We start from the raw sequence: 6,502 nt of genomic DNA, 5'->3' as shown, positions 1-6,502 counted from the left end.
TCCCACAGTGAAACTACACTTACTCACTTGAGATGAAGGGATATAGACTCAGCTCCCAGCCAAGAAAAGGATCTGTCATTCTTGCACTCAGTGTCAAGACACAGCAAATATGAGGCCTTCTTACACTAACTCCTGGCATACAGGGGTCAAAGAGAGCTTTAATGAATACCGTGGATCACAGAAGCTCCCATTTTAACTGCTATTGGCATGGAATTTGTCATGTCCTGCTATTGGCATTTAAAATTTATTGACAGTATAGACTTCACGGATGGAAGGCTTCTAGGCATCTGGGGAAGAGGAAAATAATGCTGTAAACTTCCACCTCAACATTTTACCAGCAAGTCTCAGCAATATTGGATGCTTCCTGCAGCCTCCACACCTTCTCAAACTTACATTTTTCTGCGTCTGACAGATAGGTTACAGAGCTCCTGTTAACTTTGAAAATAAATTGAGGTGGAGGACATCCCTGCAACAGAAATAGATCTGAAGTCACAAAACCTCTGTGGAGGTTAGTGAAAATTCTGGAATATTCATCATATTAGTACTTCTGAAGTAAAATGTGCCAGGGTATGGGTGCAGCATGGCCAGTCACCCATACTTTTACATTGCCAGCATGGTCCCTGCCATAGCTGGCCCTGGTGACAAGAAGTCTCTCAGAAAATGCCTGGGACAAGTTCCACAAGGAAAACTGCATGCCGCCACTGCTATTTACAGAGAAGGAGCTTAGCCATTTGGCCATAGATTGCACATCTAGTCTGAGGGCCAGAGGATGACTTCTGGCCTGTTTTATTTACTAAATGTCTTGTTTTGTTTATTCAAACATCAAAAATCAGGTCTCCAGGGATCCATTGATCTTGATGCTAGCTGTGTTTATGTATTATCTATTATTTTTTTGTGATCAGAACATTCATGTTTTCTGTAAAAATTGTAACTGCTTCCCATAGGAATAGGACCAGTATTTCCTAAGCAATCAGAATTAATTTAAAGTCTGTGGCACAGAGGTCTATCTGACCTAGCTAAAGCTGGACAAAATTTGATCACAGGCTTTACAGGCAACGATGGTCCACTTACAGTGAGCACTTCTAAAAATCCCACCTATCATGTTTTGTCAGCAGGCTTTAAAAGGGGAAACTGGGAGCTTTTGAGAAAGACAGAGTTTGTAATGAAAGTCTTTAGGGAAAAAAAAAGGACATCTTGAAGTGGAAGAAATGAGCTTTTAAAAGGGGAGCACTCAAAAGAAATAATTTAATACATTATTATAAGGCACACAAGAGGAATCCACAGTGCTAGGGAACAGCATTACCAATGCATTACAAAAGTGCTCACACACACACACACACACATGCACAAAGACACCCAGAATTAGTATATATATCAAGGAACTAGTCTTAGTTCACTGTGACTGCTGCAATGGTGTGTTGTTTCAAGGGCAGCAATTTATCCTTATTAAGCCAGATGAGCATCCGTACTGATTATTGACATTCAATCCAAGTATCCTCAAACTCTTTAGAATTCTAACCGCTGACAGCGAGAGATGTGGAGTTGTAAAATGTATGTTGATAATGGCATCTGGGGGTGGGAGCTGATACATGGGAGCCAAACTGAAATATTGCCTTTATCCCGTTTCACTCCATCTGCTCTTAACAGAATTGGCAAGCAGTTCAATAAGCTCAGCTCACTAACTATAGGGCTGGGAATTAAGAAAAAGACCATCTGCACTAAAGCAGTTTAAAAGTGACACTGTGTTTTAAACCATTTATTATTTGAATGATGATAATGTTCAGAAGTTTGAATTACTGCTTTGGCTCTCTGTCTGCCTGGGGCTGTACATACACACTGAGAGACAATTCACACCTTGAGGAAATTCTACTCTGTGAAGACATGGGTTAGTGGACTTTAAAAAAACCAAACTGTTCAAATAAGAGAGACTTATGTATAAAACTTATTAATAGTCCTCATTTAACAATGCATCCATTTTTAAACTTCCTTTGCATCAGAAGCTATTTTCCCGCTTCAGTTCCCATCTTTCTTTGTATAAATTTAGCTGTCTGACATACTCCTAGCAGCTCCCATGCAGACAGATCAATTCCACTTAGATTTAGGAGTAAATTTTGCTAGGCTATACATCTGTTCAATTCCATTCCACTGATTTAAGCAGAGTTATCCGGGATTTCCTATAGCATAAGAGATCAAAATGTGGTTTTTTTAAGTGAACAGTGCCTTTGGTTTAATACTGAGCTTAGCTGCACAGTAATAACACTGTATTTGCGAGGTGATATAAAATGATTCAATGTAACTGGACTATTCTTGTGGTGTTATCTCTGGCACTAAATTCAGTTGCCTGAATTTGAGCATTTTGTTTCCTTTTATGTTTAATGTGGGCTCTAGAAAGTGAGCCTTGCTGTTCTCTAAAAATTCAATGGGGACCTGGGCACCTAGTTCTGATAGCTAATCCAGCTGTGCAAAATTGAATGTAGTCTGCATAGCTCCTCAAAAAACTGTTTTGTTTTGTTTTGTTTTTCTCCAGGCATTTCTGCAGTCAAGTAACTCTGCAGATTCGCATGATTTAAAACCTAGTAATTCTGCATAAGCAAGGTCTGCATCCAGCCAAGTTGTCCAGCTGGCCTCCCAAAATCAATCACTGACACTGTTAAGTACCTTACCTTCTGCTAGAACAGAATCAGCACTCCAGGAACTGGTACAATTCATTTCTAAATCTGAAATCTAAATATAGATACACAGATACGTGTGGGAAAAGAAAACAGCAAGCAATCTGCTTATTTTTGTTTGGGAAAAGAATGCAAGGTTAATGAACTGCTGTATCATACTGGCTTAATTAGATAGTAGAAACAGCAAGAAAATGGTACTGGAGGTTGGGGACTGAAAGCCCAGGTATTCTGCAGTCTGAGGTGGTGCAGGCAATAGGAAAGCACAGGTAGTGCCACTGGATGTGATTTTGCTCTTGGTTTCCTGAATGCAATAGCAGCTCAACTACACTGAGTTTATGTTGCTTGGACACTCTTCCTCACATTCATTTTCACACTACGATTAGGTAAAAACACTACAATGATGCCCCAAAGCCCCAGAATGATTTAGAAATACCTACTCAGCAGTCATTTTTTCTCTGCTGGTTTTAACCTGTCCACTGAGGTAACTTCTTCAATTTGCCCTGCCTTCCCATTACTGGCCACATCACCAAATACTTGCTCCTCAACATTCAGCTCTCAAAAACCTCTGCTGCATGCTTAACTTATATCCTGGCTCCTCCTGAGCAAAGAGACAGATAAAATCATCTGTCCCATCTTCCTCTTCAACAGCCTTTTGTACATGATAGATTTGGAAATGACAGTTCTTCAACTTGTGAACTGACACTTTCAGAGAGTGAAATACCACATCTTCTCCTTTCAAGTTCTGAGCACAACATACGTACTCAATACTCCCTGCACTCCTGTACAGATTACAGTTTGTTAATTTAATTATCAATCCAACCAACAAAACAATGTAACTACTGCTTTTAAAGGGACACAGAATCTTTGTCTCGTCTTCTAATTTTTTTTCCTATGACACTTTCTGATAAGCAGACAATCTCCTTGCCATATGATTCTTTGCATAACTGCATTCTAAAAATAGATTGGTGTAAACATCAAGAAGAGCTGTTTCTGTAAGGATAACTAAGACAAACTACCCAGGAATGAATCTGGGTTACAACCAAGAAGAGGTTGCAGAAGCTGGAGCAGCACTCCTGCAGGAACTGTGCAGTGGAGTGAGGGTTGGGAGCAGCCTTAAAGAGTTATATTCAATTTAGAAAAGACATTATTGATGGTGTTGACGGCCAAGGATTGTTCCTTTTACTAGTTTCTCTCATTCAGAACATTAGCCTTGTATCTCGATTTAAATCCTCTAGCAAAGCTGAGGACTTCACTACTCTGCCACACATTGGCTTACCTCTCCCTTCAGCAGCCAAAATCTTCCTCCTTAGTCATGTTTCTCCAAACCCCTGTGCATGTAGAGTGCCACAATCCGGTTCCTCCTATGCACAAACTGGCTTGCCACCAGTCACACTGCCCCAGTCTTGCCTCCTTTTTTCTCCACCTGCCTTTGAAAACTCACCACACATTCACCGCAGCTTAGTCAAACTGCTCACCCCTCTTCTCCAAGGGGATCTGGCCTGACTGCCTCCGTGCAGTCCCACATCACTGCTGGCAGAGGCTGCATCTCAACAGACCACCTGCCCCTCATTCACTCACTCACTCAGGGGTAACAAATCAGAAAACACTATTTTTCTTTCCTTTTTTTTTCCACTTTCAGCAAACACTGGGGTTGTGTGAAAAGTTGCCACAGTCAGTTTTCATTTCAGCTGCAACGCCGCACAGATAAAGGAGGAGCATCAGCCAGGGTGCATGGAAGAGATGCACGAAGCACAGTTCTTCCCGCAGCCTGGGACTGCCTGAAGTCTTCCCATGAAACATCCTTCTGCTGCTTTCCATGAAAAAGTACAATTGATGGCATTTCTGATTTTCCATATGAGATGGAGATCCCGTATTAGGAAGAATTATGTGAACTACAGACAGGATCTCTCTTTTCTATACATTAAGTTTACATTATTCAGATTTCTGGGAGTTTTTAAAGCTTTCTATTTGTTTGGTCTAACACCATCCTTGTGACACAGTCAGTCCTTGTTGATGCCACTTTACACATAGAAACCACATCCAGAGATGTTCTACTACACACAGAAATCTCTGCCAGATTTAACAAAACTAAACCTGGTTATCGGGACATCATCACTCTCCGTTCTGGGCAGGTTTCAGCATGCTGTATGACACTTCCTCAATCCTCTATAGGAATGTGTGTGGCTGCATTTTTAATGTCATTAATACAAAGAACTAAATTAATCAAGCCTGCAGCATTCAAAGAGCTGCCAAGGGGAGGAGCAGATACAAGGGAAGGCACTGGCTGTGAGACAAGCTACGTGCAGAGCACTGGAAAACGGAGAATATAAGCAGATGAAGGTTATGGGGTTCCCAACCCCAATCAGCCAGTTTCAAAATGAATCCACACAACAGTCCCTGGGAAAAGAAGGCCTGTCCACCAAAAGGTGACCTTTGCAAAGTGCTCCAGCAGGTGTTTCATCAGCACTGGCTTGCCTGGGGCCAAAAGCAATTCTGCCCTTTTGCATCATGGTGTGTCTGAGGGCTGCATCAGCACAGCTGCCTGTCAGTAGAGACTCTTCAGGCTCTATATGGGAGCTCATGGCTCCATCCATCTGTCAGCAGTTAAACAGCAGAAAATTTTCACTAGCATTACAAAATGCAGAATCACACAGTGATTTAGCTGGGAAGGGGCCCCAGGGGCCTTCAGTCCAACCTCTACTCAAAGCAGGGCCAGCACAGACCACAGCCTTGAGCAGTCGCGTTACAAATGCCTTCAGGAATGGAGATCCCACAGCCCCGAGGAGGGGACCACTTCAGTGTTTGACTCCTGTCATCATAAAAAGATTTTCCTAATATTTAATCAGTTTCTCTTGCAGCTTTACTCCATTGTAGGGTTGCCTTTTATGCTTTGAACAGTCTGTCTCTGTCTTCCCTACAGTCCTGTCCTGGTTTTGCTAGGATAGAGTTAACTTTCTTTTGAGTAGTTGGAATAGCTGTGTTTTAGTTTCAGTGTAAAACTTGTTATGAGAAGAACGTTGATAAAACTGTTGGCTGGTTCACAGCTGCATTAGGATCGGGAGGGAGAAGCACAGTAAATAGCAAAACCCCAAACTGGTATTTGGATGTGCCACTGAGATATTCCATATCATATCACGTCATGTCAGTATATTAACCAGAGCTGACAGGAAATCAGGGGTATTACCTGAAGGATTGCTGGGTCTCACTCTTCTGGGGTTTTGGTTTTGGGACTGTCTTTGCTCCGGGATCACTGGCTGGCACAGGCTGGGCATTGGTTGGTGGATGGTAAACAATTTCATTGTGCATCACTCATTTGTATATTCTCTTACTACTATCATTATAATTTTATTTCAGTTAGTTTTTTGTTTGTTTGTGTTTTTTTGTTGTTTTTGGTTTTGTTTCTTTTTTAATCCTCAATCTGGTGAGTTTCCTGGCCCTTTCCCTTCCAATTCTCTCCCCTACTCCATGCGCAAGGGAGGGGGAGGGTGATAGAGCAGGCTGTGTTTGGCTACAAGCTGCAAGCAAAAAGAGTGAATCCATCCAAACCACTACAAGTCCCCACTAAGAACACGACTCATATTGACTTTCACGTAGTGTTGTTAGTCCTTAATTCCTTAGATCCCCCTCGCTAACCCTTAGGCCCCGAGGGTTACTGATCTGCCACCCTACCTGCTACCTACAGGGCCAAATATTGACACTGCATAGCTGAGACTCCACAGTCAAATCCAGGTAACAAACACTAAGCAACGTGCATATTAAGTAAAAAAACCTTAGGAAGCAAGTGGTCACCAAGGTCTGCCTTGGCACCCTCTCCAGGACACAGTATTCCTGCT

Source organism: Antrostomus carolinensis, unplaced genomic scaffold, assembly GCF_000700745.2.
Source record: "Antrostomus carolinensis isolate BGI_N321 unplaced genomic scaffold, ASM70074v2 scaffold28798, whole genome shotgun sequence".
Taxonomy (NCBI): Eukaryota; Metazoa; Chordata; class Aves; order Caprimulgiformes; family Caprimulgidae; genus Antrostomus; species Antrostomus carolinensis.
The sequence above is the reverse complement of the archived record's forward strand: the minus strand, read 5'-3'. Positions refer to the sequence as shown.